The sequence below is a fragment of the Oncorhynchus masou genome, chromosome 6 (genome assembly GCF_036934945.1).
Source record: "Oncorhynchus masou masou isolate Uvic2021 chromosome 6, UVic_Omas_1.1, whole genome shotgun sequence".
Taxonomy (NCBI): Eukaryota; Metazoa; Chordata; class Actinopteri; order Salmoniformes; family Salmonidae; genus Oncorhynchus; species Oncorhynchus masou.
Window position 1 is genome coordinate 65627755 of NC_088217.1, and position 8589 is coordinate 65636343.

Genomic DNA, 8589 nt, shown 5'->3' on the forward strand with positions numbered 1-8589 from the left:
TTTCTGACCAATTTGATGTTATTTTAATGGACCATTTTTAAAATTTAAAATTTCTAAGTGACCCCAAACTTTTGAACGGTTGTGTGTCTCGATGAACAGCCAACTGAGTGAGACGGGGATAACATTAAACCATTGGACTTAATTGTTATGGACAGTGGAATTCACTTCCATTTGTAGAATGTGCCAAAGCTTCTCTACTCTCAGCTTGTGCAAATTCATACTGGATTTTTATTAAAATGCAAACGAACAGTAATAGAAGTGCCTCTGGGGTAGCTTTAAAAAAATCAATTTCCTAAACACCACACAATTACCCGCCTAATTGTCTTATTGGATTGTATTACCGTTGAAGGTGATTCCAGTTTGACTGAGCCAACTTGACTGCATTTGTTTGACTCTGCGAGGACTCGGGGACGATGAGCGCAGTGCTTGTGTCTTCTCATTACCGCCAACAACGCCACTACGGTGCCACAACGGGGTAGCGGTTTGGGGGTCGGGGCTGCGTTTTAAACCCAAAACCACAAGACACTGCGTGAGTGCCGAGCGAGATGGAGCAAGTCAGCTCTGGCCCTCCGGCGACTCAGTACCAAACTATTAATGAAGTCAGGTGAAGTCTGCCAAGGGAGCCAAAATACATCCATAATATTTGGAATTGGAACTTGAAGACAATAAGCCGGGCTCAGCTTTTCTAATGAGCCAGGGAGAGCGAGCAGACAGACAGGATTAATTAATTACAGGCTGACATTTATGGATAATAACCTTATGGTGGATAATACATTTACATATTCATACTGAATGAATATGCATGAGCTCATCTAACATAAAATGAAAACAGGGAAGATGACCACATTTGATTACTGTCCACTACACACTGTAGTTCTTACTCTTGCTTTAAGGTTGCTGTGCCGTGTGTTGGGGAGAGGGGGTGGGGAGGCGGGTGGTTGGATTAAGACATGTTGGCTGGGTGGGGTTGGGGAAATGGGATGGGAGGTTAGGGGTGGAGGCCCACTTCTTTTTTGTTTTCTTGTTTTGAATATTGTACGACTATTTGTTACCATTGTAACATTGTAACCATTACTATATATTTTTTACTACTTTTTCTTTTACTTCACTACATTCTTTAAAAAAGTAATGTACTTTTTGCTCCATACATTTTTTCTGACATCCAAAAGTACCTTTTACATTTTGAATGCTTAGCAGGACAGGAAAATGGTCTAATTCACACACTTATCAAGAGAACATCCCTGGTCATCCCTACTGCCTCTGATCTGGCAGACAGTGTTGGAGTGTGTCCCTGGCTGTCCAAACATTTTTAAAACATGAAAATTGTGCCGCCTGGTTTGCTTAATGTAAGGAATTTGAAATGAGTAATACTATTACTCTAACAAATCTCTTCGTCGTCTGAGGAGGAGTAGGAAGGATCGGACCAATATGCAGCGTGGTAAGTGTCCATGTTAATTTATTAGACTGAACACAAAAAACAAAATAACAAAGCGAATGGAAGAAACGAAACAGTTCTGTAAGGTGACATACTTTAAACAGAAAACAACCACCCACAAACAAGAGTGGGAAAACAGGCTGCCTAAGTATGGTTCTCAATCAGAGACAACGATTGACAGCTGCCTCTGATTGAGAACCATACCAGGCCAAACACATAGTAATATAAACACAGTAACAAAACATAGAATGCCCACCCCAACTCACGCCCTGACCAACCTAAAATAGACACATACAAAAGGAACTAAGGTCAGGACGTGACATTTACTTTTACTTTTGATACTCAGTTATATTTTAGCAATTACATTTACTGTTGATATATTGAAAACCAAATACTTTTTTACTTTTACTCAACAGTATTTTACTGAGGCACTTTTACTTGAGTCATTTTCTATTAAGGTATCTTTACTTTGACTTAAGTATGGTAATTGGATACATTTTCCACCACTGTGAATATATCAGCACAGGGAGTTGAACACACAGAATGCAACCCAAATGGCAGCATATTCCCTATATATACCCTATGGGCCCAGGTCAAAGGATGTTATGTTGAGTGTCTGATTGTAGTGTTGTCCTGTAGGAATTCATTTGCACATGCATGTATCAAGGCACAGGTACAATTTCAATCATGTTGATACAATAATGTGTGCTCATGTAAGTTTATAGGTCAAACTAATTAAACATTGTGGTTATTAATTGGTTCCACTACAAAGAGCATGCGACTACACTAGATCTCCCTCATATTAATTGTCACAGTGGTTAAGGTCACACTAATTGGATATTGGATTAAAAAATGACCAACAGGTTTTCTACCAATTGGCTAAGGGTACAGCCACAGAGGGATATTGAGTCAGAAAGTTATGGATTGAGATAATGATGTTTCAATGGAATTCATCACTTGACGGATAATGGTTAGCCTGGTCTCATAGAGGATTGTCCTTCAATGTATCTGTGTGTCTTTAGCCTGAATGGTTTAGCTCCCATCAAACAGGGGACATTGCTGCAATGTCCACAAATGACGTTCCCTAAATTATGTTTGATATTGCATAGATCTTTATTTATCCTATATTTTGAGATATTGTGTCCCTTTCTCATTGGTTTTCGTCTAGTCTACAGCACCAATCACCATCTTGGTATGGAGAATTAATCATTTTGAGGTTAAACATGGGAATATGTATCAATTTATCTTAGAATAACAAGAAATGCTATGATATTACTTAATGTATGGGGTTGGTGGTAACTAACGAGGAAGCCATCATCGTGCCCACCATGCAGAGTCACCCCGTTTTACCAATCACTGGAGTTCTTCCTGAAGCCAGAACCAACGAGATCATGGCATGCTGGTTCAACATCCAAAGCCTCCAATCCAACCAAAGCCCTGGGTCTCCTGTCGAAAATGAAAACATGTGTCCATTTCATCCCAATAAGTCCCAGTAAGTGGATTAGTACCCGGAATCTCCAGTGTCAAACCCACATGCCCCCTTGATAAGGACTTAACACAGAGTGAGGGGAGTGGCAATCCTGTTAGGCTAGGGCTGCGTCTCAAATAGCACCCTATTCCCTAGGTAGTGCACTTCTTTTGACCCTGGACCCAATGGGTTCTGGTCAAAAATAGTGCACTATATAGAGAATAGGGTGCCACTTAGGATGCACCCATGGCCTATGGGACCACAGGGAGGAGGCCTGCGTCTGGGATGGGAAAATAGGCATAGTGATGATGGGCCTGAGGGGTATCACCGGAGGCTCTTGACTTATCCTTACCACAGGGTCTCCCATGGGTCAATCGCTTCTGATGCCAACGTCCGTCCACTTTCCTCTCAGGACCACCAAGAGGTTACAGAGCAGCAGAAGAACCAATGCCAGGTTAGCCTGGTCTCATATCAGTTTGTGATGTCTAGCCAACTATAGCAGTTTGGTATGGCAATGACCATAGGAGTTGGCAAGAGCACAAACAAATCTGGGACCAGGCTAACCAACTGTAGCTGGAGAACAAAGCTATGATGAGGGTAGCTAGGGTTGTGGTTGCATTTAACAATATAGTATTCGTAAAAATCGATACCTATAGCAGTATAGAGCTTTTACCAAGTTAGAACATTTATCAACATCTCACGTACCTAACACAACATCATGACAAGAACACAAAACTTACACCAGTAAAACACCAGATCACCTTAGTTGACTTGAATCGGTCACAAGCTTCCTTTTGGATTACCTCATCTGTTTAGAAATGCATGTGTCCTCTACACTTTCCACTGCCTTTGCCTCTTCTATTCGCTCTACAGCCTTCGCCAGCACAGCATGTGTTCTGCGGCCAACGGCCATCCTGTCCATCACCAAAGAGATGCTTTATGTCACCTTTAGCAGGCACCGAAGTTGAAATGACATTTGAGCGCAGTGCCAAATGAGAGTGCAGTCTCCACTCAAAAGCTCCTGTCAGAATTGATCACTGTTATTTCGGCATGGCGCTCCAACAGGGGTCCCGGGCGGCTCACCCCAATACTGCATTAAGTTAGTCCAGATAGGAGCCCTCAGCTTGGCCCCTACTGGATAAATATGATTAGAGGGGCCTAATCGCACATTGTGGGGAGAGCACTACAGTGTATGAAGGGAAGACCGAGAAGACACAGTCGGGACTTACCCTCTGTATCATCCCCCTCTCCTCCACCTCATCTCCTTCCCCAACTCTCTCAGTTCACTCTCTATTCATTGTCCCTCTCTCTCTCTCGTTCTCTCTCCACATCAGAGTGTATTATGGCGTTACGGTCACCTTGGGGTGTGATGGGAACAGAATAGACTACACAACAGACAGCGAAATCAAGTTAGCTGTTATTGGTTTTAGGCCCCACTGAATGATCAGGATTCTGTGAATACACACACACACACGCACACACTCATGCACGCACGCACGCACGCACACACACACACACACATACACACACACACACCACATGCAGCATATACTTGAGAACTGCTCGTAACAAAGAAAAAAGTTGACTTGTGGAGAAATGTGCAAATACCCAAGCAATGTGTGCAGCTCTTACCATGTTTTGGGAAATTGTAGGTAGGCTACGGGGCTTCTTGAGATAATAGCCATGCCATCATCTTCGCTGTGATTGATTAAGAAACATACTCTTAATTGTTTCAGAAAGTGTATTGAATATATGTGAAATAGCATAAATCAAGAGCCATTTGTTGGAGAGTGCCTTTTATGTCCTTGTGACATTATGCGTGTACATTTTTTACCCAATAAAATACTAGGTTATACATATGGAGTGTGCTACTCTCTTTGTTTTCATAGCTTCCAGTTTATTCTCCATTAGTCAGCACCTCTACACTAAATAATATTCCCTGGGTGTGCGCCAGCTCATGCTTTTTATTAGACGTTTTGATAAAACATAACATTTAACAGTTGGATCACTTACAGTGAGGGAAAAAAGTATTTGATCCCCTGCTGATTTTGTAAGTTTGCCCACTGACAAGGAAACGATCAGTCTATAATTTCAATAGTAGATTTATTTGAACAGAGAGAGACAGAATAACAACAAAAAAACAACAATAATAAAAACAATAAAAACAAAAATAATACCAACAAAAAATCCAGAAAAACTCATGTCAAAAATGTTATAAATTGATTTGCATTGTAATGAGGGAAATAACTATTTGACCCCCTCTCAATCAGAAAGATTTCTGGCTCCCAGGTGTCTTTTATACAGGTAACGAGCTGAGATTGGGAGCACACTCTTAAAGGGAGTACTTCTAATCTCAGTTTGTTACCTGTATAAAAGACACCTGTCCACAGAAGCAATCAATCAATCAGATTCCAAACTCTCCACTATGGCCAAGATCAAAGAGCTCTCCAAGGAGGTCAGGGACAAGATTGTAGACCTACACAAGGCTGGAATGGGCTACAAGACCATCGCCAAGCAGCTTGCTGGTAGTTGGTGCGATTATTCGCAAATGGAAGAAACACAAAAGAACTGTCATCTCCCTCGGCCTGGGGCTCCATGCAAGATCTCACCTCATGTTGCAATGATCATGAGAACGGTGAGGAATCAGCCCAGAACTATACTGGAGGATCTTGTAAATGATCTCAAGGCAGCTGGGATCATAGTCACCAAGAAAACAATTGGTAACACACTACGCCGTGAAGGACTGAAATCCTGCAGCGCCCGCAAGGTCCCCCTGTTCAAGAAAGCACATATACATGCCCGTCTGAAGTTTGCCAGTGAACATCTGAATGATTCAGAGGACACCTGGGTGAAAGTGTTGTGGTCAGATGAGACCAAACTGGAGCTCTTTGGCATCAACTCACCTCGCCACGTTTTTTAGGAGGATGAATGCTGCCTATGACCCCAAGAACAGCATACCCACCGTCAAACATGGAGGTGGAAACATTATGCTTTGGCGGTGTTTTTCTGCTAAGGGGACAGGACAACTTCACCGCATCAAAGGGACAAAGGATGGGGCCATGTACTGTCAAATCTTGGGTGAGAACCTCCTTCCCTCAGCCAGGGCATTGAAAATGGGTCGTGGATGGGTATTCCAGCATGACAATGACTCAAAACACACGCCCAAGGCAACAAAGGAGTGGCTCAAGAAGAAGCACATTAAGGTCCTGGAGTGGCCTAGCCAGTCTCCAGACCTTAATCCCATAGCAAATCTGTGGAGGGAGCTGAAAGTTCGAGTTGTCAAACATCAGCCTCGAAACCTTAAAATCCCTCCTGAGATGTGTGCAAACCTGGTGGCCAATTACAAGAAACGTCTGACCTCTGATTGCCAACAAGGGTTTTGCCACCAAGCACTAAGTTATGTTTTGCAGAGGGGTCAAATACTTATTTCCCTCATTAAAATGCAAATCAATTTATAACATTTTTGCCATTGTTTTTATTCTGTCTCTCACTGTACAAATACCATTAAAATTATAGACTGATCAATTCTTTGTCAGTGGCAATCGTACAAAATCAGCAGGGGATCAAATACTTTTTCCCTCACTGTACATCCACACTCTAACATTCCAATTGTAATGTGTTTTCATTCAAATTAATTTGTTGTTTTCTCTGAAAATCCCAATTGTGGCATGTCCCACATCTTGTTTGACTCCTAGGAAGATTTTAACTCATTTAATGTCATGTCCGTCGTTGAAGGAAGACCAAAACGCAGCGTGGTGAGGGCTTTGGTAAAAGTAAAGCGTGGTGAGCGCTTTACTTTTTATTCGGAATGACTCCAACAAAACAAGAAACAAACTGAACAACCGTGAAGCAACCGTGACAGTCCCCCCTCCCCAAAGGTGCGGACTCTGGCCGCAAAACCGGAACCTATAGGGGAGGGTCTGGGTGGGCATCTATCCACGGTGGCAGCTCTGGTGTGGGACGTAGACCCCGCTCCACCTCTGGCACAACCCACTTTGGTAGCACCTCTGGTGTGGGGACCCTCGCCGCCGACCCCGGACTGGGGACCCTCGGTGCGGGCCCCAGACTGGAGACCGTCGCTGGAGGCTCCGGACTGGAGGCCATCGCTGGAGGCTCCGGACTGGAGGCCATCGCTGGAGGCTCCGGACTGGAGGCCATCGCTGGAGGCTCCGGACTGGAGGCCGTCGCTGGAGGCTTCGTGCCATGACTCCTCACTGGATGCATCGTGCCATGGATCATCACTGGAGGCTTCTTGCCATGGATCATCACTGGAGGCTTCGTGCCATGGATCATCACTGGAGGCTTCTTGCCATGGATCATCACTGGAGGCTTCTTGCCATGGATCGTCACTGGAGGCTTCGTGGCATGGATCGTCACTGGAGGCTTCGTGCCATGGATCATCACTGGAGGCTTCGTGCCATGGATCATCACTGGAGGCTTCGTGTCATGGATCATCACTGGAGGCTTCTTGCCATGGATCATCATTGGAGGCTTCTTTTGTGCAGCAGCCACAGGACTCATATTGAATGCTCACTCGAGACAACCTCCAGGTTGGCGCACGCTGCTTGGTCATTTGGTGGTGGGTAGTTCTGTTACGGCCGTCGTTGAAGGAAGACCAAAGCTCAGCGTTATGAGCGTACATTATTTTTTATTTCGGCATGACGCCAACAAAACAAGACACAAACTGAACAACCGTGAAGCTCACAGGGCTAAGTGCCACAAACAAAGTTAACTAGATAATTGTGTAGTTTAGAGTGTAATTGTGTAGTTTAGAGTGTGTAGACTTAGAGTGATTATCTTAATTTACCGAGGTTAGCTAGCCAGCTATTTGTCGTCCTTAACGTAGGAGATACTGCTAGCTAGCTAGCCAACAGCTAGCCAACGTCTACCGAATAGAACTTCAACAACCCGGTCTACATTCCGCTTCGCTCCACAGGTAGTATCACATTTTCATTTCACTTCATTACAGTACAACGGTTTGATTTGTTTGATCGTAGCTAGCTAGCTACATAGCCGTCTTTGTATCATAGACAATTGTGTAGTCTAGAGCGATTTTCTAGGTTAGCTAGCCAGCTATTGTCGTTCTTTTAACGTAAGGTAACGTAATCAACACTGCTAGCTAGCCAGCTAGCCCCCGAATAGCAGCACTGTAGAAACTATTCACTCAACGGAACGACTTGATTAGTGTAGTGTCAACAACGCAGCCACTGCCAGCTAGCCTACAAAGTCAACAACGCAGCCACTGCCAGCTAGCCTACCCCAGCAGTACTGTATCATTTCAATCATTTTAGTCAATAAGATTCTTGCTACGTAAGCTTAACTTTCTGAACATTCGAGACGTGTAGTCCACTTGTCATTCCAATCTCCTTTGCATTAGCGTAGCCTCTTCTGTAGCCTGTCAACTATGTGTCTATCTATCCCTGTTCTCTCCTCTCTGCACAGACCATACAAACGCTCCACACCGCGTGGCCGCGGCCACCCTAATCTGGTGGTCCCAGCGCGCACGACCCACGTGGAGTTCCAGGTCTCCGGTAGCCTCTGGAACTGCCGATCTGCGGCCAACAAGGCAGAGTTCATCTCAGCCTATGCCTCCCTCCAGTCCCTCGACTTCTTGGCACTGACGGAAACATGGATCACCACAGATAACACTGCTACTCCTACTGCTCTCTCTTCGTCCGCCCACGTG